Here is a 26,859-nt window from a genome sequence, read left to right on the forward strand (position 1 = left end):
AAAACAGATTGAGCAGGAAAACATTTCAAGATTCATTGGACTATCTGAACACCATGACAAATAAATGAACACATCATAATATAAAGAAGTCATAAAACTGCGTAGATGTCTTAGAAATAGAGGACAAAGTGGAAATAGAATTCAACAGTCATCTTGTGAAAGTAATTCTCCAATAAAGATTCCCAAGAACAACATAGCCCAAATCCAGAGCTTCCAAGTCAAAGGGGGAAAAAAAACCAACTAAACACCTCTAGAAACAAACAAACAAAAAAATTCAGAATCTGAGGAGACCCAGTCAGGTTCACAAATAATTTTGCGAGTACCACTATGAAGGAGTGAAGAGTCAGTTTTAAGAAAATCTAGAAGGCAAAAGTCATAGACTTACTTCCAAGAATATCCAGCAAAACTGAATATAATCCTACAGGGGGAAAAATATTTTTTTAATGAAATAGAGGACTTCTAAGTATGCCTGATGAAAACACCAGAATTGCATAGAAACTCTGAAATTCAAAAACAGGAATCAAGAGAACCATAAAAAGGTAAATGTGAGCAAACAATTATAAGGAACTAAACAAGAATAAGCTGTTGACATTTTAATATGAGGAGATGGATGATGCATGAGTCCCCTATACAATTCAATAAACATTTATTAAGCACTTCTGTTGTTTGAGGCACTGTGCTAATCTCTGGGGATACAATTAATAAAAACATACAGTCCCTGACCTCAATGAGCTTACAGTTTAAATGGGGAGACAGCACACACAAAGAAGTAGGAAAGTATAGGTGCTGGGGGAGGGGTAAGGGAGCACGAGAGTGTACCTGGTGTAGGGGCATCTTGTTCTGTGAAATTGAAAGGCAGAGTAACAGATAAAAAGTGGAGTCCATTTTCTGCCCTCTTTAAAGGAAGATATGGGAAAGGTTGGTACTCTGCTCTCCAATGCTCCAGCTGGAAGGGAGAGGAAGTTGAGAGAGGTGGTTTAATCAAGGCTTGAATTAGTAGCATGATGGTGAATTCTATCATGAAGATTTAGAGCAAGATCCTAAGGAGAATAAAGGAGTGTTGGTGTTATGTCTCTAACTTAAGACCAAAATGGAAAGGTTGGGGAAGGAGGAAAATGAAGCTCTCAGACAATTATTTCACAAAATTAGGGGGCATAAGTAAGAAAAGACACAAATGGGGAGGAGGAATGCAGGGAGTAGCTAACATCTGAAACTCACTCTTCTCTGAACTGATTAAAGGAGGGAAGTGTATACACACAGTTGGGAACACAAAAATATTTCACTCAATGAGGAAATACAAGGGAAACAAGAATTGAGAAGGGGGAAATTAGAAAGAGGGTAGATTAAGGAAAGTATTAGTCCTAAACAAAACAAACTAAATAAGGATGTACAAAAATATTTACAGCTTTTGTTTTGAGGCAGTAGAAAATGGGAATCTGAAGAGGTGCTCATAAATTGGTGAATAGTTGAACACATTGTAGTATATGAATGTGATGGGATTCATCCTAAAAAATGGGGATACATCCTAAGAAATTATGTAGAAGATGGTTTTTAGAAAAAACTTGGAAGACTCATATAAACTGATACAGAGTAAAGTGAACAGAATCAGAACAATTTACATATTGACAACAATATGATAAAGACAAACAACTTCGAAAGAATTAGGAACTCTGATCGAAGTAATGACCAATTACTATTGCAGAAGATGAATGATGAAATATGCTACCTGCCTCCTGATAGAGAGGTGAAGGATTTAAGAGTGTAGGATAAGATACTTTTTTTTTCTGACATGGCCAATGAGGAAATTTGTTTTGCTTGATTATACATGTTTGTAAAAAGGTTTTTGTTCTTTTGTTCTCAGCTGGGGGTAGCAAGGGGAAGGGATTGGAAGTAGGAAGGAAAGAAGGTAGATGTTTGCTAATAAAAAATATTTTAATAAGATTATTTTAGAATGACTTGTTATTTATTGAGCCACAGTAGTTCTTCATGATCATCTCTTCTTTTTTCAAAATGTTCACTAGCCATACCTTTAACTTAGCTTTTTTAAAAGTTAATTTAATATAAACTCTATTGAGTTTTACCTTTGCCAGGATTTGAAGCCAAGTTTATAGGTCTATAGTTTGCAGATTTCCATTCTCTTTTCTTTTTAAATTATTAGAACAAAATTTGTCCTTCATCAGACCTATGCCATGTTTTCCCGTTTTCTATGAACTGTCAAAGATGACTGATAGTGGCCCTGTAATAACTTCTGCTATATCTTTCAATACCTCTGGGCCTTCTGACTTGAGTTCATGGAGGGAAAGTAGATGCTTTCTGTTACAAGAACAGAGTTTGATGGTGGTGGTAATATAATTCAAAAGTCTGCCCTTCTATTCTTGGTAAGTAAAGTCTTAGGATAATTTTCAAATATCTGTTGCCAAACCAGAAGCAAGATAATTCAGAAGCCAAGCTTAACATAGACTTTTTACTGATTGACTGGATATAGCTACTATTCTGACTTACAAAAGTGATGAAATAGATTGAATGCTATGAACTAGATATTTCCTACGTGGAGAAAAGACCACATAGTATGTGTAATTCAGTGGAAAAACAGAAGAGGTAGTTTAGTAGAGAAAACTGACCCAGTATATGGCATCAGCAATTCTCAGTTCAGTTAAAAAATTGGTCTGAAAGATATAGTAGCCCAGCAGACGACATCATCAGATCTAGAGACAGTGTCAGTAATAGCACTTACAGAAGTATAAAAGGACTCTGTTTAGGGCATAATCCTAGCAGCATGACGTATCATACTGGCTATATGTACTTATTCTCTTGGTTGTATGTGAATCCGTGGGGAACTTCCTTATTATCTACCTTACATTCTATTTAATTAAATGTTTTTTGCTCTGAATTCATATCTTTTTGTTGGTCTGGTAAAAGAGAAATCTAAGTATGGCTTTATGAACTGTGGTTTTAAATAAGCATGCATGCTTTGTACATGAGCTAAGCTTTTAGCAGCTCGTGGTTAAAAGAGATTTGAGCTCTATTGTAATCTCATTTCTTATTTTGAATCACAGCCCTTTATCTGTCATTTTTGTTCTGTGCTTTTCAGTTCCAAGATCATAATCATTGCCAGAGAAAACATGGAAAATCAAAGTTGAAAAATTCTACCTTCTACCAATTCCCTTCTATTATCAAATTTCCATCCAAACTTTAGTAACTGTCGTATGCCTTCTTTGATCATCTTACATCTATAGCCATAATGTAAAGGATATAAAATTATTTGGGGAATTCTCCCTATTGTTCCACCCCTTTCACATAGTCATGAATTTTCTAAATGCTCTCTGCTTTCTTTTAGCTGTTCAAAGTTTTCTTCCTTATTGGAAATGTTTCTGTGTGAGTCATCAGAACTTAACACTTAAAAAATTCCCAAACCTCTTGGGTTTACTTCCTCTATAGAATTTTAGACCATATGATCCTACTTATTTTTTTCTCTTAACCCTTTGAAGAAACTCTCACTTAATCTAGGATGCACGTTTGACTGTACACAGCTTTTCTCATTCTTAGTACTACAGATAATAAGATAAATTTCCATCATGTTTGCTTCAGCCATTAGCATCTCACTACTGATCAGAATCAAATCTAGAATGGCATTCCCTTTGGAAGAACAAAATTATCATCAAGACTGAACAAGATATGATTAGTTTCTCTTTTTTTTCCATCAAAGAGAGAACTTCATCAAAAGCCCACGTAATCGAAGGCCATTGTTACCTCCATATTATGCTTGCAATGGCAGTTTTTGTCTCTGACCTCTTCGCCTATTTCCTTCTCCTATTCAGGTGTTCTGCAGTATTTACCCTTACAATATAATTTCTGTTTTTTTTTTTTCATGGATAATATTCACCCAAATGTTGTCTACCAATCTTCTTAGTTCTGGTTCTTAGTTTCCCCCATCCCCCCACAAGTATATCTTCTTAATAGATCATTTTACTCTACTTCTCTTATGTTTTTGTTTCTTTTTGAATAAGATTCATATTCTAATCATGAGTATCATCAACAATCCATAACAGGCATTCATTACGTTCCTACCATGTGCCAGAAGATGGGTTGGATATTGAAGATACCAGTGAAGTGAATGAAACAATTTGTGTTTAGAAGTAGCTTGCATTCGATCAGGGCAATAACCTTCTATCCCTATCTTTCTCTGTCTCTTTCTCTCTATATGTACAGAATATAAATATATGTAAAGAGAAATATAGCAACAACCTTATATATACCGAATAACTATAAAGAAAAATATAAAATGATTTGGGAGTTAGGGCATTATTACTTAGGGGGATTATGAAGGGCTCCATGTAGACAGTCATACATGAGCTGCATGTTGAAGAAAGACATAAAAATTCATTTTATGACAAGAAGTCAGTAGAGAATTTATTCTAAGAATGGGGTATTGAGTATGAAAAACAGAGAGAAAGCTAGTTGGGCTGGACTGAAGAGAGTGGTGAGGGGAAATAATGTACACAAGACAGGAAGTAGTTTGGGAGCAAAGTTGTGAATAACATTTAAGTTAAACAAAGGATTTGTCCTAGAAACAATAGGCAGCCACTGGAGCTGGTTGATGATATAACTGACATGGTCAATTTTGAACTTAAAGAAAATCCTTTTGGTAGCTCTGTGAGGGAATGGGATGAAGTGGGAGGAGACTTGAGGCAGGGAACCCAGTTAGGAAGCCTAGTAGTAGTCTAGGTGAGGGGTAAGGAGGGAATGAATCCCAAGTTTCTCGAGGATATCTATGAAGTCGAATTTGCCTTTTTGGAACAGGGTCTCTGGTTCACCTTAATTCTCATTCGTGTGTTACCTTTGTGTATCAATATCTGGGGGCCATGATTTTTTTTTACTGTCTCCTTTCCTTTCTTGAGAATGACTTTCAAACTCTTACTTTCTATGGTATCTAGCTTCGTGTGCGTGCTTGTGTGTGTATACATAATCTACACAAGTAGATATACACACATCTATACATATACACATACATATTATGTATACACATCCATATTATACTTATCATTTCCATCTATTTATGCAATTTTGTCCTTTATATCTCTTTCAGTTTGAAGCCTGGAGTCTTACAAATGTTATCAAGAGGGTTTAATACTGAAAAGAGTTGTAGATATTCCTCTGTGGGCAAAAAGTCCATATAGCATCTGTAATTCAGTGGAGAATGAGTAGATGGTGAAAATTTAGCAGATGAACCCATGACAGCATTTAAACAGCAGATGGCAGTGCAAGAGAGATGACCTGTTCAGCCACTGTGACTATCAACTTTTAGCCCTTCTGGGAAGGCAGCCCAGAAGAGGACATCATCTCATCACCAGATGGGGACATGATATCAGGAGCAGTTATGGAGAGGGATTCCAGCTGGGATGAAGACCAAAAAGAATATATAGGCGTGGATAAATGCACACACACATAAATCTATCTATCTGCCTATCTATGCATATATATATATGTGTGTGTGTGTATGTATATGTGTATATATGTACATATATGTGTATGTATGTGTGTGTATAGGCAAGGAGAGAGAGAGAGAGAGAGAGAGAGAGAGAGAGAGAGAGAGAGAGAGAGAGAGAGAGAGAGAGAGTGTCTGTGTGCCAGTAAGGCACTTAATAAATTTTAGTTGACTTGATTTGCCACACATATATGTGAATTGCTGCTTTTTTCAGATTTGGACAATTTTATTTTTGGAAAAATACATGAAAATGGGCAGTTCTAAGAGAACCATTGAGAAAGCAGCCTCTCAGAGGAAAGTATTTTCGGAGTACAAAATTGGGCAAAGTGTCTTGTTCCTTAGTAGCCAATTTATGTATACGCTATTAGGGAAGTTTGATATTGATAGCTGGGAAACTCAAGTAGGACCTTTTGGTGACTAGGGGTTAGTTGCGTATTGTCCATTTATGGCATGTGTGACAGAAATGTGAGTGGTGGTTTTTCAGTCGGAGATAGAGGTGAATCACTTCTCTTCACACAAGAAGAGTCTATGCTGAGCCAGGAGGGGCAGTGACCAAAGAAATAGAGCAGAGAATAGAAGCAGAGAAGCCAGAAGAAGTGAAGCAGAGAAAAGGAGGAAATGATTCTGTCCCCTGATGCTTGAAGAGAGCTGAGCTCAGCCAAATCCATCTGTGCAAAGAGCTCAGAAGTGGTGTTTGGAACTACTGTTTGAAAGGAGACAAGCTCAACCCAATCTAGCTGAGTGATTATTTAACAGAAAAACAGAGAGAAGCTGAATATGTAAATTAACTTAGGTTATACTGTAATTTTATTACCAGTTTTTCCTATGCACAATTAATATTTCTTAGATTATTTAGGTCTATATGTAAACAGTGGTTTACAGTTATATCTATAGAGTATGTGTAAGTCCTTCTATCTATATACCTATCTATATCTATCCATCCATCTATCCATGTATCCTATGGATGCATGTATGTATGTATGTATCTATCTGTCCGTCAGTCTGTCTGTCTCTCTGTTCTTCTGTCTGTCTATCTGTCCATCTATCTAGCTGAGTAGAAGCTTGAATATTTTAGATAGTCTATAGTTATTTTAAATATAATTTTTCTTCTTATTTCCTCCTACTTACTGTTATTGGTATATAAAAATTTTGATTATTTGTATGGATTTATTTTATATGCTGCAGCTTTGTTGAAGTTATTAATTATTTCAGATAATTTTTAGTTGACTCTCTAGGATTCTTTAAGTTCATTATCATATTTTCTGAAGAAAGTGTTTGTTTGGTTTTTTCTTTCCTTATGCTTATTCCTTCAATTTCTTTTTCTTATCTTATTGCTATAACTTCAATTTCTAGTACTAAGTCAAAATAAGTTGTGACAGTAGAAATCTCCACTTCCCCCCGATTTTATTGGGAAGGATTCTAGTTTATTCTTGTACAGAGAATTTTATACACACACGTATTTGCACATAATGCAAACTTTTGGTCATATATATACATATATACATATATGTACATATAAAATACAAATATACGAACAGATAAACTAGAATCCTAGTTTTTATGCATAGACTATATATATATATGTATATATATATGATACTATTTATAATTTTAAGGAATGGCCCAATTATTCCTAGGTTTCTAGTGCTGTTTTTTTGTTTGTTTGTTTTAACAGAAATAGATATTGTATTTTGTCAAAAGCCTTTCCTTCATCTGTTGTAATCACATGATTTTTACTTTTGGTGCTAATATAGTTAAGTTTATAACTTTCTTAACATTAAATTAACTCAGAAAATTAAATCATTCTTGGCATAAATCCAGACTAGTCATCATGTATAATTTTTGTGATTTGTTTTTGAGGTTTTTTGCTAATATTTTATTTAAAAATTTTGTATCAATGTTCATCAGGGTTATTGATCTATAGTTTTCTTTCTCTCTTTTGATTTTCCCTAGTTTATGTACCAAGATCATGTATGCGTTGTAGGAGGAATTTGATAGGATCTCTTCTTTTTGGAAACTAAAGAGATGACCATCAATTGAGAAATGGCTGAACAAATTGTGGTATACAAATGCAATGGAATGTTATTTTACTGTAAGAAATGAGTAAAAAGAGAACCATTGACAAAGGGTGGGGGAAGAAATGGAGAGACTTTGTTTCAGTGGTAGGAAAGGGGTACCACTGGTAAGAACTACAATGGGAGGAGACAGAGAGAGAGTCTATAAAGGGAGATTATAAATGGATATAACTTGTAAGGATTTAGAGGCAGAACTGAAAAAAGGAGGCCAGGATACAGGCTCTATAAGACAATAACAGAGAATGTCTATAATAGAGAACCCCCAAATAGGTAAATCAAAAGCTTTTATTCTATGAGAACTATTGAGAATAAAACAAAGGACTAAGTATAAAGGCCATGAATCAAAGAAAGAAGTCTGGGATAGACAGAAAGGGAAGATAATAATGAAGAAAAGGGAAAAAAAAGCAACTTTCAGAAAAAGACAGAAAATGAAAATTTAAAAACCAACAAAACAAAATATAGAAGGGGAAAGGAAGAAGGTTATTTCTGGATTGTTTAACTGAGAGTCAAAAAAGGGAAGAACTAAATAACCAGATACAAATAAGAAAAGAAATAATAATAAACAAAAATCTGAAACCAGAGGAAGGAGTAGCAAATAGGAGCTGGAAGTAAAGGACTTATGGGTGAGAGGAAGAGAGCTAGTGGGCAGAGGACCCTCTTAAACAAGTTGATAAGCTAAAGTAGCAGAAGAGGCATAATATTGTGTTGACAGCCGAAGAGGGAAAAATCACAACTTGGGACTATATTTGTCATGTGGAAAGAGCTTGGTAGAAGAGTTTTTTCTTTCTCAATTTTTGAAAATGATTTGTGTAATATAGATATTAAATGCTCTTTAAAAGTTGTTGGATTGGTTGAGATTTTACTTTTATATTTTCTTGATTTAATTTCTTGCCCTTTTCATTTTAAACACTTTCCCTAAGGTTTTATAATTTTTTGTCCATTTAAAAAAGCTTTTTGTTTGTTTGTTGCTTCCAGTTTATCTACTTCTTTTCTAATTTCAAGATTTCCTTTTTTGTGTATTTATTTTGGCTTTGTTTATGGGCTAGATCTTTACATTTTAAAAAGGATATTCAGTTCATTAATCCTCTCTTTTCTTCATTTGCTAATGTAAATTTTAGGGATATTATATCACCCCTGAAGACTCTTTTAGCTGCAGCTCATAAATTTTTATATGTTTCTCCATCATTATCATTGCTTTTTACATAATAATTTCTTCTACTATTTGTTTTTGACCCATTTATTATTTATTATCCGTTTAGGCCTGTCTTTTGTTTGTGCTTTCTGATTTGCTAACAGTTTTTGTTGCATTATGGTCTCTAAAGGAAGGTCTCTTTGTCTTTTTACGTTTATCCATAATTTCTTTGGAAATGGTCAATTTTTGTAAAAATTTCACAAGGGGTTGAGAAATATTCATTTGGTAGATAGCAAAAACTATATAATTCTTTATTCCTTTCCCCTCTCCCACATACAGGAACACCATAGATCTTTTATCGCTAAATTTTTGTTCAATTCTATATTTTCTCTTTTGCTTATCTTTCTGTTAGGCTTGTTATAATGATAATTTAAGTGGGAAGATCTTTCCCATTGATTAATAGACCCATGTGACCTGCTTAAATCAATTGGAAGCCTAAATCACATATGGTGGGAGGAGGTTGCTGAACAGGTGGAACAGAAAGGCTGAAGCAGAGCTGAGAGGAAGTTGGTCAGGCTAGTCAGAGCTGAGAAGGGCACAGGAAAGCTAGGATCATGAGGGTTTGTTTGGGGGAAGGCTGGAGGGGTGGGGTTGGAGGAGAACAGGGGTAGAAGGCTTGGAAATGCCTTTATCCCCTGCAGTGCTAATGCATATTGACTTCTTGGTTTACCATGATGGATTTGGCTTTCTAGTGTTGGAATTCGAATTTCTGGTGTCTGAATAAATGTTTTTCTTCTGCCTTCTATATGGAAAGTCTGTTATACTTTGCAATTCAGAAGTACACTAGCATATTCGTAGTCACCCTTGGTGCTGTGTATATTGCCTGGGTCCAGCTCTGTGAAAGGAACATTAAAATTGCATACTATTCTGTATGTCTTCTTTTTTTTGCAATTTAGTTAATATTGCCTTTATGAATTTGTTTATTGTGCCATTTGGAACATATGAGTTTCATATTAATATTGATGAATTGTCTATGGTTCATTTATGCATAGAGTTATAACAGGCAAAACGTAAGCTATTTAAATAAGCAATTTTTAATGAAAAATGAGTAATGGACAGCAGAAATGACATCAACACCAATTATAATATTTTGTAGAGAAATTTAACCAGTATAAATCAATTGTCACAAGGAAGAGATCACAAAAGCCTGAAATAGCCCTAGTCAGCAGACACTTAACTACTTGCCAAGTGAGTGGAGATGACATCCAAACAAAATGCCACTTTAGACTATAAATTCGTTTGTAAATCTTATGAAGAAAGACAATTAGCAGTATTGCTTCATAGAGCAGAGCAGAGTAGTGGATAAAACCAGTTTAAAGAAAGCTTGCTAAAACATCCAATTAGGCAAAGTCATTCTGAGGACATTTAATAATGAAAGTGAAAGTAGTACAGCAAGCAGAATTAAAATGAAAAATACATGCATAATATTTTTTAAAAATATTGAATTATTTTTTTAGTCAAGGATAGTGAAGTTATCATGTTTGAACTCTAACATCAAAGCCCCAGATGTGCTTATAGAAAAAGGGAGAAATAACATTAATAGGAACAATAATGAAAAAAGCATCCAGCTTGAATCAAGTATACATAGAGGAATTTGTACCAGAGGTGATGCAATTGTAGGGACATTGAAGAATCAATTCATAAGCTATCTGGAGGAGAGAAAGATGGCAAAAACTTGGAAAAACCACAGAGCTATTTTAATTCTAAAAAAAAGGCAACTCAGAGAACATGAACATCTGCCGATCTACATTCTTTCTTTTTCATCTGCAAAAAATTTCACGAGATTTATAAGGCATCAAAGATATTCCTAACTATATTCCTAACTCCTGCCCTGCCACCTGTGCAAATTATGCTAGTTTTCCCTTAAAAGCTATTAAGGCCATGCTAAAGACATGGTGTGCTCAGGGGACTAAAGGGTCAGGCTGCTGACATCACTTCTGGGTCTCCTATGTACAAGTAGCCACAAAGAGCTCCAGAAAATCTTGGCTGATGGAAGATGATGGGTGCCTCAGGCGAGGGATTTACTAGGCTAAATCAACTTGAAGTATTCTCAACTCCTACCCTTGTTGAATATCCTTCTCATGTGCTGACTAACCAAATCTCATTCTGTCAGCCTTTGAAATAAGCTCCTTCCCCAGAGCAGCAATCAGAGTGCTAACAGGACGAAAGGAAATAATTCTCTTCCTACCCCTGCTGTACTCTAGATGCAAGGTGCTAGGAAAAGAAGACGAAAGTGGATAGCTTTTAGGCCAGCCCAGAGGAGTGACTCCATCTTGTCAAGAGTCCTAGCAAGCCAAAAACAAACTAGAAACAGTTGGGTGGTGTAGGGGGTATAGTGTTGGAACTGTAATCATGAAGACCTGAGTGCAAATTCATCCTCAGACACTTACTTGGCAGGTGACCAGTCATTTTAACCTCTGTTTCAATTTTCTCATCTGTAAAATGGGGATATTAACAGCACCTGCCTTTTAGAATTGTTGTGAGGATAAGATGAGACATTTGTAAAGGAATTTGCAAGCCTTAAAGTACCATGTAAATGCCAGGTGTTGAGGGGCAGCCCCAGTGACTCAGTCCAATCATCTAGGAAGGGGGCCAACGAAGGGCATCTTCAAACCATCTAATTTATCTTGGGGTAGCCTCAGTCTCTGAAACCCAATCAAGAGTTGTTTCATCATCTTGAAAAGAGGTCTATGAATATTTTCTCTAGGGAGATGTACTTTCAAGAGTCATAGACAAATGCTAACTACTCTGTAAAGCTCATCTAATTGGTTGGGGAATTCTCTCATTTCTCCACTGGCCACCACTCCAGACACACATAGGATTAAAGAGTTAGAGCTGGAAGGACCTTAAAGTCTGATTTTACAAACAAGAAAACTGAGGTCCAAATGATGAAGTGATTTGCCCAAAGTCACACAAATAACAAGCAGCAGAGCTTGGATTTAAACTTGCAGATGAGGAAACTGGAGCAGACGGAAGTAAAATGACATGACAGTGTTCACACAATTATTGTTTTTTGGTGGGTTTTCTTAAAGATTCTTTGGCATTATCCTCTTCTTCTGGGTTTGTGTCTTGAGCTTCCCTGACACCATAACACCTCTTTGTGATGGCCTTCTTCTTCTTCTTCTCCTTTTTCTTCTCCTCCTCCTCCTTTTTCTTCTCCTTCTCCTTCTCCTTCTTCTTCTTCTTCTTCTTCTTCTTCTTCTTCTCCTTCTCCTTCTTCTTCTTCTTCTTCTTCTTCTTCTTCTTCTTCTTCTCCTTCTTCTTCTTCTTCATCTTTGTTTGTTCTTCCAGCCTACTTCTTGACTTTGGATTTTATTTGGGCTGGTTGCTCCTCAGGAATTATTCCTTTCTATGCTTAGCCACTTGTCTTCCCATGGTTTTTCTGACCTTTGGAAGTCCATGAAGTTTAACTTAGTTGTTCCATATCCAATAATACTTCATTTAAGATGAGAAAATAATAAACACAAGAGAGACAGCAGAAACAGTAGGCCCAGTATTTATAGGGTATACACTGCCTAGTTTGGTAGATAAAGGCCAGAAACCTCTCTGGCCATCTTGAAGTTAATACAAAGAAAGAAAGTGAAATTTGGCTTTGTTGTAACTTTTGAATAGATCTTCAGTCTGTCTCAGAAACCAATTAAAAGGTCATTTTCTACCACACAGTAAGTGGACAGCAAATAGTCACAGAATAGCTGTGCGTGCTCTGAATAATTATGCATTATCTCACATTTCCAGGAGCCAGCTTACCAAGATCCCCATGTGCACTGGCAGCAAACAGAGTACCTTGTGTATATTCTGAGTATCACACCCTGTTAACCAGTTTCCTGTTATACTCAAAAAACTCTCAAAAGAAATAGATAAAATATCAAAACTGATTACGAAATAAGCATTTTATCTAACGAAAGAAAATTGAAATATCTATAAAGAAACTACCAGAAGAAAAAACGCCTCCTGTTTCTGATGAATTTAAAAGAAGAATTCTGTCAAAAAATTTGTATGCTATGCATTAAGAAAATACTATATAAAACTCCTTTTGTGAGATAAATATAGTTTGAATCCTAAACTAAAGAAGGATAATCCTAAGGAAAAAGAACTATAGAACAATATTGTAGATGAATGTCAATTCAAAAATTTTAAATAGAATCTTTGCTAAGAGATTAAAGCAAATTATTCCTCTTTACTCAAAATTGATTATATTCAATTTTAGTTTATATCATGTGTACAAGGATAGCTCAACATTGGGAAAACAATCAATATAATCACCCATGTTAAAAACAAAAACTCAATATTTCAATAGATGCAGAAAAAGCTTTCTGATAAAGTATAATACTTATTTAAGGTAACTAAGAATCTTACAAATTTAGGCATAGAAATATATCTTTAATATAATGACAAATATGTATCTAAAACCAAAAAACAGGCATTATATGTAATAGGAATACATTAGAACCTTTCCCAATAAGTACAAGAGTAAAACAAAGATACGTTGTCTTCCTGATATTGTTTGATATTATTCTAGAAATGCTACCATTATCTAGAGAGGCTGGCGGGTGACTTGAGTTTGGGAGTTCTGAGCCTCAGTAGGGATACAATTGGGGGCAGCCAGGTGGTCATGTGGATAGAGCACCAGTGCAGGAGTCAGGAGGACCTGAGTTTAAATCTCACCTCAGACACTTGACACTCACTGGCTGTGTGACTTTTGGCAAGCCACCTAACCTAATTGCCTCATCCTGGGTCATCTCTAGCCATCCTGATGAATATCTGGTCACTGGATTCAGATGGCTCTGGAGGAGAAGTGAGGCTGGTGACCGCACAGCCCTCCTTCACTCAAAACAAAGTCAAGTGCAAGTCATGTCATTATTTCTCTGATGGCATGGTCTTCTTCAGCAACAAAGGACAAACACAAGGCTACAATTAAGCAATTGTCCACAACAGGTATGGCACAAAATACAGTGAACCTGCAAGGATGTTGGGGGGAGAGGGGAAGGGTCACTGGACTGCCTAAGGAGCAGTGAACTGGCCCAGGATAGAAATGATGCTAGTTGGAACTTGTATACCAGTCAGCACTTGGGCCAGGCTGTTGAGCAGATGCTAAACCTCCAGCATGGATAAGATAGGAATTACCCCGGTGGGGAGGGGAGAGTTGAGTAATAAAGTCAGGAGCCAGATTGCAAATGGCTAAGGAATCATTAAGGGTAGAGAAACTACAGGAAATGAGTGTAGACAGCTTTTTCTGAGAGAGAGAGAGAGAGAGAGAGAGAGAGAGAGAGAGAGAGAGAGAGAGAGAGAGAGAGAGAAGGTAGGAAGATGGAAGAAAAAAGAAAGGGAGGAATGAAGGAAAGAAAGAAGGAAAAAGAAAAGAAAGAAGGAAAGGAGGGAAGAAAGGAAGGAAGATGGACAAATAGAAGAAAGGAGGGAAGGAAGGAAACAAAGAAGGGAGGGAAGGAAGGAAGAAAGGAGGAAGATGGAAGGAAAGAAAAGAGGAAGGAAAAGAAGAAAAGAAGGAAGGAACGAGGTGGGGAAGGAGAAAAAGAAAGGAGGAAGGAGGGAAGGAAGGCAGGGAGGAGAGAAAGAAAGGAAGAAAGAGAAACAAGATGCAGAAGTATTAGCAATAGTAAAGAGAAGAAAGAGATATTAAAGACATAAACCTAAGCAAAGATGATAACAAAACTATCACAGTTTGTTGAGCATATAATGTTTTATTTAGAGAATAGAGAATCAATTTCTTTGATTGTGTAATTTTATTGTTTTTTCTGCTTGCTATGAGCAATGCCTTCCACGTCTCATTTTTCACCATGCTGTTTTGTGATGCTCCCTTAGGCACACCTTCACATTTAAGTTATCAAGGACCAGAGATAATCTTGGCTTGATTTAGAGGATCCTGTCCAACTATTTAGAGATTTCCTCTACTTCTTCACTTTCTGAAGCACATGCTGGTGTTTCTGCTGCATTATCTTCATCTGCTCATACATTCACTGTGAGAACCACCAGGTGAGCTGACCTAATATCACAGGAAAGTATGTTTCTGTTGCCTTGGGTCTATAATGAAATTGATTCAACCTATTCCCTTCTATATTTCTCTGAGGAGACTGAAGCCATCCTTCCATTTAAGCTACATCTTTCTTATGTCTTCTGATTTCACTTAGAGTATAAATGTTGATGTGGATCACCTCCTCTAGTATTTGCCAGCTCAGTGTCACTCAGGAAATACCTCACCTTTATAATGACAAAAATTAAATTGATCTTTTTCTAGATGAACAAAATATTCTGATTCTGAATACCCTTTGACCCCTTTGTACTATTTTGCTACTGTCATTGAAAAAGTGAACAGGAGTCACACTGGATGGAGAGTTGTTTTCTTTTTTATTTTTTTTGCCTGTTTCAGGGCTACTGTAGTGAAACAATCCATCACCTCATGGCCATCCTTCAGATGCACTCTGTCCTTGTCTACCCTGAAACCCTTTCCCAGTTAGGAGAAACTACTAGAGCTTGTGCTCTTTGAACCACCTCCATCTCATGATGAGGGGTCCCTTCAGGGCTTTACTCAAGGCTTCATTCGACAGAGAGAACTCAAAATGCAGATATGAGGTAGGCATCTCAGAACAGGATGAGTGTTTCCTTTTCTACAGTTGTCTCCCCAAGCTGAGCATGGGGTTGTATATGCAACAGGCATTTGAAATATGCTAAATGAATGACTACATGAATTTAGGACCATTTTAAACTATAAAGATGAAGTAAAGTAGTTCTTCCTTCCATTTAGACCCATGGTACAGAGTGATAGCTATTAACATTTGATCCTTTAAGAGGACTCTGAAGATTAGCCCCATGTAACACTGACTTCCCATCCCCTTCCCACATTTAATAGATGAGAAAACTGAAGCTCAGAAAGGATGTCCAAAGCCATGTAGAAATTTTCTTAGCTAAGAAATTGAATCCAGGACTTTGGATTCCAAGTCAGTGTTCCTACTCTGGTAATAATAATGATGATAGGTAGTGTTTCTATAATTCCTTAAAATTTGTAAAATACTTTGCTAATTTGTCTCATTTTAACCTCACAATCTGGGTACTCTTGATATTCTGATTTTTACAGATGATCAACTGATGCAAACAGAAGTTCAAGGTCATACAATGTTGGAGGCAGGATTTGAACCTGGGTTTCCCTGACTTCAAGACCAGCATTTAATCCTCTGAGTCACCTCCTGCTATAGAAGCACATAGTCTGATAGGGGCATGCAGTAGGAGAGGCAGGAAGAATCATGTCTGGAACAGGAAAGGAGTGTGGGGCCAACACTCATCTGCATATTTACTGATTTCCTGTGTTGTCAGCTCACACAGCCAGACTTCGTGCTGATGACTCAGAACTACTTACTGCCCTGACCTCCGCTGTTTCTATCTGCTACTTTTTCCTTTGGATCTGGTCTCCCCATGATCTCTGGCTTCATCCAGCATGAATGTTCCTTACTCTCTCATCCTGGTGAGGGAGACATCCTGTTTTCCCCCTTCCCTTGGGCCTACTGATTGCCCTTACTCACCTGGACCAGCTAGCAGAGGTATAATGAACAGATTTGGCACCTGGGGCAAGTGGCATAAATTGTACCTGAGGGAGTTTTCATGGAAGGCATCCTAAATTGGGATTGGCAGGTAGATATCAACATCCATGAATGGAAAGAGGGACCCTGCGGCACTATCTCTTGTGGATAGAGACCCAGGAATATTTATTATTTATACATTCGGTGGCCAAGAAACTCAATTGTTGATCTGTGGGAGTACAACTGTAACTCCTGTAATATATAGGTTTTGCAAAGAGGACTGCAAGCAGAATTAAGACTACCCTTTCCTCCCCCACCCTCGGTCTCAAAGTGTTATGTTAGACCTATAACGGGCCTCAAGCATCATTTAGTCCAGTGCCTCACCTTACAGAATATTGGTCCCTGGTCTTATGACTCAGAACAAGCAACTGAGAACAGATCATTGTTATTCAGTTGTGTCTGACTCTTTGTGACCCTATATGGGACTTTCTTGGCAAAGACACTAGAGTGGTTTGCCATTTCCTTCTCCAGTGGATTAAGGCAAACAGAACTTAAGTAACTTTCCAAGGGTCACACAGCTAGTGAATGTCTGAGGCTGGACTTGAACTCAGGTAGTCCTGACTTCAGTTTATGCACTGAGTCACCCCACTGCCTCAAGTAGGGATTGGTCTTCCTAGATATCATTCCAGCTTCTCACTCCTGCCCCTGAGCTCTGATAATCCAGAAAGTTTCAGAGGGTAGCATTTCTGTCTTTTCTGAGGTCCTCTCAAATTATCTTAGGAGGACAATTGTTTTACCCGTTTATTTTTGCTCCTCTCCATTTCATGCTGATTTTTGGTTTCTGAAAGAAATCTGGAGGGTGTGGAAATTTCTGACCTATTCTACCATCTCCCCAGAATCATCAAGGAAAAGCAAAGGACATGGGAATAGTAGAGGTATTCTCCAGGTAAGTGGTTTTCCATCAGGGAAAGACTCATTTCTCCTTCCTCTGGTCTTGTCCTACCTGAAGTACCCACATCCTTCACTTAGAGTGGACTTCAATTGAAAGTAGCTGAGACCATCATCCCCCATTTTGGGTCATCCCTACCCTCTCTCCTGATATTTTCCTGTCTCAGCTAACTGAGGGTCCACCTATTTTGTGCTAGGCCTGCCTTAGACCAGTAGTTCTGCTCAAAATGAAACATTTTTTAGGTCATTCAACAGAAAATGGAGATTAATTTAGGTATAGCAGAAGAACAAAGGAAGAAACATTTACTAAGCACATCCTTTTCATCAGCTATTGTGCTAAGCACTTTACAAATATGTCATTTGATCTTTTGATTTGTTTTGAAGGATATTTAATGAGGATATGTTCTGAGGACACTGCAAGTTAATTCAGCCAAATCAGTAAACATTCAATCAATAAAATTTCATTAAGTTCCCACTATGTGCTGGGCACTAAGTAGGTGCTGAATGAAGCTTCTGTGTTTCTGAATTGTTCATTGTGGTGTGCCAGCCTTCAAGTTCACTAGCCAAGCACCAGATAGACCCTGGACTTCCTTGTGGCTGTTTTATACTCAGGAGACCAGGATATAAGGTCAATAACCCCAGCCAGTCATTTTCCTGGTATAATCAAACCTTTAGGAGGATTTCAGCACCTTTTACGGGAAAGATTAGCTTTGCTTGAGTGGAAAAAAGGGGTCAGGATATTATTCCCACCAGGTCATCACAACTCAACCCCACCCCTTTCAGACAAGGGAAAGTGAAAGAAATCAGAGACAGCAAAATTTCAAGGGATAGAATAGGTCTCCTAAAATGGGGAAGCAAGAGTGTCCCTGGGAAGATATGGCCCACCATTAGGGATGATCTCTTCCTCAGTTTTTGCTCATCTAAGGATATCCCCTCTCTGTAGTCCAATCTTGGGCGAAGAGAGCTTCCTAGAGTGTGGCGTAGAGGTTCACCTCTTAACTTGGCAGGTCCTTGGTTAGTTTTGCAGATATACTGACTCCTTTCCTTAGGACAAACATGATATGAGGTGGTCCCCAAGGGGCATTGCTGTTGGCACTAAAAGAACCAGCTTACTTGGCCAAGGCCAGGGTCTCCCTCCCCTCCTCTAGATTGGATCAGAGCTCATCATCTGCCAAGTCTATCCCCTTTCTCCCCATTAGGTTTCTGGGATTGAGGAGGCTAACCGGTTTCCAGGAAGGCATAGCTCCCTATCAAGAATTGAGTTGCCATCTCCCTTCTCTGTTCCTGAGGTACTTTTTGAGATAGAGATGTAGTGTAGCTAAGGGGTGGGGAACTGTGGCCTCAATGCCACCTGTGGTTTTCTAGGTTTTTGGGTGCAGTCTTTTGACTGGGTCCAAGTTTTACAGAATAAGGGGATTTTTTCTGTGAAGTTTAGATTCCGTCAAAGGGGACCACCATCCAACCTCTGCCACTAGGTCCTGATCCCACTCATTTAACAGTACTTGGACTTCTATCACCTTATCAATGATTCTGTCCCTTCTCCTTTAGAGAGAAAAAAGTGCTCTCATTGTCCTCCAAAGTTCCTGCCTTGGAAGAAAACCACAACCACCCCATCGTTTAGGCAGTTCTGGAGAGCCTATCCCTCTCCATGATCAAGGGGTGGGACAATTTCTGCCTTTCACTAGAATCAGAGAAAGATACTCCAGTGTTGGATGTCTAACGATTTCTTTTAAAATACTTCACCTTTGTGTATAGCCCAGTTAACATTTTTAAAAACACTTTCACAAATTCCATTTTTGTTGGCCCTCATAACAATCCACGAGAGATTAAGATCATGATTATTGTACCCATTTTACATATGAGAAGGCTGAGGTTTAGTGAGGGCAAGGGGCTTATTCAGAGATGTGTTGCTGTCACGTAGTCGAACCAGAAGTTAGAAGCCAGGTCTCTTCTGACTCCATCAGGTGTTCTTTCCTCCAAAGCCTCTGCCTGCCTTGGTTTGGATTTTTATTTGTTTGTCTATCTGTCTATTCTGCTCATTATGAGTTAAATGTAACTTTCTATTTATGTCACTAATTGCTCTCTTTGTTGACCGTGTTGCTACTTCAGTTGGCTTTTATGGTGCTAAACAGTTTTCCAAATTTGGGCCAGATGGATCTGGCCAGTTTCATCTAGGCATGGCTGTCATCTGCAATTGCACATATTTACACACATGCCCCAGAGCATCCATCTGTGTGTGAAACTCAAAATAGGTTTTAGGCGTATTTACAAAATTTTTAAAGCTTTGAACAGCTCTAGTGAAGAGGTTACATATTTGCAGAAGCATCCTGCCAGCCAAACGAGGACTCCTTGTCAAGGGGTGGCTGGCCCAATGGACTGCATCTGAATGCTGACGATCTCTTTTGTTAATTCATCTCAAAGACATCTGCCAAATGCTACAAATGCTTGGTTCACCAACTGTGGAGCAGTTGGCTCTGTTCTCTTTTTTTTCTGCACAGAGCATGAACATAAGCTATGCCTCAGTGGTTGGACTGAGTTTTATCACAGATAAAGTCTGGATCAGGAGGCTGAAGACTTAGGTTTACATCCCAGTTTGACCCCATCCCAACAGTTTGACTTTGGGCAAGTCACTTCACATTGGTAAACTCTGGTTTCCATAGCTGCCCTTCTATACTCTTGAGTGTGAACATTCTCTTCATTGGTGTACATCATGACCCGACCGTGGCTTATATACTCTGAGACTGCTCTCCGTGACTTCTTGTGATATAGTGCATTGGATAGGCTACTGACTCTGGAGTCAAGAAGACCTGAGTTCAAATGTGACCTTAGATACTTTCTAGCTGTGGGATCCTGGGTGGTCATTTAATTACTGTCTGCCTCAGTTCTCTCAACTGCAAAATGGGGATAAAAATAGTACTTATCTCCCAGGGCTATTGGCTTTATTTATTTATGTTCACTTATTTAATTAATTTTATTTTCTTGTGGAACAAAACAAGCATTTCCATAACACAGTACAATAAAAAAAGATTTTTGCAAACAAAACTTCAAATTTACCACGTGTAACTTGCTGTTCATTCCAAATATATAACAATGATCATTTACATTTCTTTATTTTCCTTTTTTCTTCTTTCTCCCCCAAATTCCCTCCCCCCATTAGAGATGTGTGAAGATCAAATGAGATAACATTTGTAGAACACTAAGGATAGTGCATGGCATATAGTAGGTACTAGTCAGTGCTTATTTCCTTTCCTCTTCCCCCCAGTATACTGGGGGCCTTCTAAATCTCTTGATATAGAAAGATAACATTTATGCATCTTTGATTTTCATCAATTTTCCCCATTGTTCATTTGGTCATGCATCTCTCTAATGAATTCTTTCTTCCTCTTTCCCTCTTGAATTCTTTATTGGTAATTTGTGGAAGCCTGCCCATGCCCACCATATGCATATTTCTCCATTGTCCTTCAGAAGACCTACAATTTTAGGTAATTCTTTAGAGACTGGGATTCTGACTCTCAATCATACAGTACCACCAAAAGAATACTAATATTAAAAATGTCTTTTTTAAGAGAGAAGTATGAAAGTCATTAAAATTACTACACAATTTCCTCAAGACAGTACGACCCAATTTTCTCCTATTTAACTCATTGCCCATTTGCTATTTCAATGTAAGATGTCTATATAATAATATATATATAATAAATAATAATGTAATAAATATATAAAATTTATATGTCAAAGAATAACTCATAGAAACAGTTAATTATAGGAAAGAAAATTATCATATATAAGAAATACATTATAAATTATATGATATGGTATACATAGAATTATATAAATTATTTATGTATATCCTTATGTATACTAGCTCTATAGGTTGTCCATCCAACTGTAAAATATAGTCTGAACAACAGACATTCTTGATTCATTTAATTTTTATTATGGATGTAAGGAAGCTGAACTCTTGAGTGATGATGGCTCTTATTTAGGATGTTCTATCATGGTCCAGGAATTGATCCCATCCACACAATGTCATTCACAAACAAGAATACCTGGTGTCCTTATTATCTATGGGGAATCTTCTCTTTCATTTGGACTTTGTGATGGTTCTTTCTGACAACAGAAAATACATACCTCTCGTGGGCTCAAGTGTACACTGCTAACACAGTACCTGACACAAACCAAGAACTTTATAGGTAAATGTTTGTAGTCTGCCTTGTTGTCTCCATATTGTTATCACTGTTCAGTTATGTCTGATTCTCCATGACCCCATTTGGGGTTTTCTTGGCAAAGATACCAGAGCACTCTGCCATTTCCTTCTCCAGCTCATTTCACAGATAAGGAAACTGAGACAAGCAGGGTTAAGTCACTCGCCTAATGCCATACAACTAGTAAGTGTCTGTAGCCAGATTTGAACTCACGGAGATGAGTCTTCCTGACTCCAGGGCCCCCCTAGCACTCTATCCACCGTGCCATCTTGCTACTCTTTGCCTAAATATAGCTCCTCATTTTATGCTTCACTTAATGCTGATAATCAGAGGGTTGTGAGCAATGTTTTCTCTGTTACTACAGCTTCCTGTTAGTTTACATATGTTATAGTCTTGAAGGTTGTACTCTATTTCTTTTGTGTTCTCAAGTTTTGTGGGTGTATAAATGTGCATAGCAGGTTCTGATATTTAAAAAATTTCTTCTAGGTTATTTTTTTGTGATTTCACCTTGTTAATTTGCTATTTTCTTGATTTGATTTTCAGTCCTCTTTTTAAAATTCAGATTGACAAAATGTTCATCAATTTTGAGAGCTTAAAAAAAACCAGTTTTAATTTTCTTCTATAGATTTCTGTAGATTGTTTCCAGTTTATTTCTCCTTTAATTTTTAATGTCTCCTCTTTTTTGCTTATTTTAAGTTTTTATTGACTTTCTAATTTTTAAAAATATATATTCAGTTTATTAATCTCCATTTCTACTTTGCTAACATGTTTTTAAGGATATAATTCACCCCTCTGGATTACTTTAGCTGTACTCCAGGACTTTTTCTTTCTTGTTTCATCATTATAATTTTCTTTCGTCAAATTATTATTTGCTTCTTTGAGTTGTTCTTTGACATACTCATTATTTAGGATTTTATTTGTATGTGATTACTAAACTGATTACTATTTTTATTGTGTTAATGATCTATAAAAGATGCATTTACTATTTCTGCCTCTTTACATTTATTTGTGATATTTCTATGACTTTACACTTTGTAAATTTTTGTAAATAGTTCCACACGGTGCTGAGAATACATGTAATCTTTAGCAATTACCGTTAAAAGACATCATAATTCTTTTAGCTCTAGTTTCTGCAGCATTTTGTTAAATTTAATATTTTGTCTGTCTTTCTGCTTGATTTGTTTGAAACCGAGAAAGTGACATGTTATTATACCTTTCAAAGATTCTTATATGATTTTAAATTGTGCAAGTGAAACATGTTATTGGAGGAGAATCTTTATGGTTGTGGTTCTACCAAATACAAGTCTTTTTTTATATTAGTTAATAAATAATAAACACAGTGGGATCTCAGTCTCTGTCTAATTAATTGATAGTATATTAACTATATATACTATACATGTATTTTTATATAATGTAAATATAAAACACTTATTGATATTATTTAACAAAATATAAAATACATATAATAAGTACATGCAAAACTATAAAATGTAGTTTTTTTACAATAACATTTGAAAAAGGCTGTGTGGACTTTAAAACTGTCCAGCCTACAACAAAAGAAACCAAGGCAGAGCTCTGAGCCACTGGCCCTTTATTAAAGGGTCCATGGTCACTTTGATGAAGTGGTTCCCAGATCTTCCTCATGATCACCACCTTGTTTTTGTAGGGTTTGATATGCAAATATGCAAAAGAGGCATGGATAAATACAGAAGCCCATTGATTAATAGAGCTTGCTATTAGGGGCCAAAAGGGATGTATCAGCAGGTCATAAGATGGTCACCTGCTTATACTGGACAAGAAACAGGGGTCCAGAGGTACAAAAATAATTTGGGCAACTTTCCAAAGAATCAAGGCATCACACCCATGCTGTGTTTGGACATGGAATTTGAGTAAAACAGGATGGAGATAGCTTTGTCTGCATTCTTGTGGTTATAAAAGAGAAGTTCATAACTGGTAAACAAGTAGTAAACATTACAAAGTTTGAGGCCCAAATAAAGGCCTATGGTAAGAACCTGTCTTATCTAATTATTCCTGCTGTTGTTTGTCAGTCATTCTCAAAGAGGACCATGATATCTGGAAGGTGATGTCATGACATGCAGGTGAAGTGGGTTTAAGTGAGGGAGTGCAGTTATCCCAATATGATTTATGTAAAATATCAAATTTATTAATACTGATTGGAATAGAATAAGGGTCCAAATGAATCATTTCTCATGGATGAGAATTACCTTCTTATACCTTCACCTAGGAGATCCTCAATACATATAAAGATTATTCTTATAATGATTTCTGATTTCACAGAAATCCTTAATGGAAAAGTGAACACATAGGTTAGTATTCATTGATATATTCTAGCTGCTGTTTTGGTATATTAATAAGAGCTAAAGTTTTCCTCAAATTACTTGTTATACTCCTCTTTTAGACATCTGGATTTTAAGGTTGGGAAAGTAACGATTAGACAAGTTCCTTTACCAATCTGATAAACTTCTTGGAAGGTTAGATTTTGTTTAGAAACTAATTTTGATTGCACCTCTTTGATTGTACACATCTCTGTATCAGTAAGCACCCTGACATACATGGGGGTGCTGCTACCACAGGTTCTTTTATCTGCTTTTCTGAAAGGAAAGGCAACTTTTGAGGGGTCAACAATCACTTTAATCGAGCATATGTATCATTCACTTAGTCCAGTGGAAAAACTCAGCACCCTGAACTTCAGAGAAAATTCAGAGAAATCAAAATCAACGGACAGGTTTCCAACTGTCTGATATACATCGCAGATCAACAGACAACAGTCTGACTATATATACATAGTTACCAGAGAGGGAAGCACCAACATCTGGGTTTTCTTTTGTTTCTATATGGAAGTATTTTGTTTAATTAATGCTTATTATCTAGTCTTCATTTCTAACAAAAAGGCAATTATTAATAAAACTTAAATCATGGCCCAGAAATCCAAACCCTATTCTCTGACACAGTATTCTTAATTGTTCACTTCACAGATTAACCTTTCTCTTATTTTTTAAATATTTTTCCTTTTTTTAATTTTCAGTGTTCTACAATTGCTATCATATAACTTAGATTTTTTTCACTCCTTCCCCCCCTCCCTCCCTGAGACAACATAAAATTTTATATAAGTTCTACACATACATTCCTATTAAACACATTTTCACCATAGTCATATTGCACAGAAGAATTATAATGAAGGGGAGAAATCATATAACAAACCAAAATGTAATACAAAAGAAGATGATCTGCCACATTCTGTGATTAAATTCCATAGCTCTTTCTCTGGATGTGGAAGGCATTTTGCCTCAAAAGACCTTTGGGAATTTTTTAGGTCCTTGCATTGCAATGAAGTTCTAAATCTACCAGAAGAAATCCTCATACACTGTGGTTGTTGCTGTGTACAAAGTTCTCCTGGTTCTGCTCCTTTCACTCAGAATCAGATCATATAAGTCTTCCCAGGCCTCTCTGAAGTCTTCCTGTTCATCATTTCTTATAGCACAATAGTATTCCATTACATTCATGTACCATAATTTATTCAGCCATTCCCCAGTTGATGAGCATCGCCTTGATTTCCAGGTTTTGGCCACCACAAAGAGTGCTGCTATAAATATTTTTGTACATGTGGGACCTTTGCCCATTTTTATATTCTCTTGGTGATACAGTCCTAGAAGCAGTATTGCTGGGTCAAGGGGTATGCACATTTTTGTAGCCCTTTGGGCATAGTTCCAAATTGCTCTCCAGAATGATTGGATCAGCTCATAACTCCACTGACAATGAATTAGTGTTCCAACTCTCCCACATCTTCTCCAACATTTATCATCTTCCTGTTCTGTCATGTTAACCAATCTGATAGGTGTAATGTGGTATCTCAGAGTTGTTTTGATTTGCAGCTCTCTAATCAATAGTGATTTAGAACATTTTTTCATATGACTATAGATAGCTTAATTTTTTCCTCTGAAAACTGCCTGTTCATATCCTTTGACCATTTATCAATTGGGGAATGACTTGTATTCTTGTACATTTGACTCAGTTCTCTCTATATTTTAGAAATGAGGCCTTTATCACAGACACTTGTTGCAAAAATTCTTTCCCAGTTTTCTGCTTCCCTACTAATCTTGGTTGCATTGGGTTTGGTTGTGCAAAAACTTTTCAGTTTAATGTAATCAAAATTATCCATTTTGTACTACATAATGCTTTCTGTCTCATTTAGTCAAAAATTCTTCCCTTCTCCATAAATCTGATAAATACACTATTCCTTGCTCCACTAATTTGTTTATAGTGTCAATCTTTGTTCCTAGATCATGTACCCATTTGGACTTTATTCTTGTGTACAATGCCAGGCATTGGTCTATGCCTAGTTTCTGCCACTCTGTTATCTAGTTTTCCCAGCAATTTTTGTCAAACAGTGAGTTCTTATCCCAGAAGCTGGGGTCCTTGGGTTTATCAAGCAGTAGATTGCTGTATTGATTAACTACTGTGTCTTGAGTACCTAGCATATTCCACTGGTCTACCCTTTTGTTTCTTATCCAATATCAAGTGGTTTTGATAACTGCTGCTTTATAATACAATTTGAGATTTGGTAGAGGTAGGCTACCTTCCCTAGTATTTCCAAATCTGGGTTTTCAAAGCCGAAGGGCTACTTAGTGGCTTCCCAGAGTCTCACATGGCCAAATAAAACACTTCCAGTCAGTAAGCCCCAAAGTAAAACCTCACCCTCAGAGTCTTTATACATTTTTTAGAGCCAGAGGGCACCACAACCCTGGAGAAACAGTACCTTATTAACAAAAGATGTGGGCTTCCTACAAATCTTCCTAGGCCCATTAATGGGTGAAGATCTTCTTTAATCACATTTTTCAACCAGAGACACTTGATTATACTAAAACAAAACCAGCAAAAGATCTTACTTTGCTTGCATTTACAACGTCTCTTTCTGTGGAGTGTGGATATTCTATTGGACTCTTGTTACAAAGACAAAAGGCAGCTTGTGGTTAAGTCTCAGTGAATGGACAAGCCCCAGTTTTACATGGCTGGGACTCTTGTGGAGGAGATTGGACTTTTGTGAGAGGAGTCACCCTATGATTTTTAAAAATGTGATGACATATTCTTTGTCTTCTTTGAGATTCTTTTCACATTCCTTTTGCATTTCTTGTAGAGTGCAGCAAAATCAAGTGAGAGGTTTACCTCTCTATCCCCTCAAAGAGTGTTTAATGATTCTCTTGCAGTAGAAACACATGCAAATTGTACATGTTTGACCACACAGCCCATTAGAAGAGCTCATGGGAATAGATTTTCTCAGTTTAAGAGATGGACCTATATGGGATGGTGGTGAAATATCCTATATGATTATAAAGCATTTTCATCTCTCCTTAAGCCTACTGTGGAACCCCTCTCCCTGACCTTTCAGGGGAGGACCTTTCCTCAT

The sequence above is a fragment of the Notamacropus eugenii genome, chromosome 1 (genome assembly GCF_028372415.1).
Source record: "Notamacropus eugenii isolate mMacEug1 chromosome 1, mMacEug1.pri_v2, whole genome shotgun sequence".
NCBI classification, from domain to species: Eukaryota; Metazoa; Chordata; class Mammalia; order Diprotodontia; family Macropodidae; genus Notamacropus; species Notamacropus eugenii.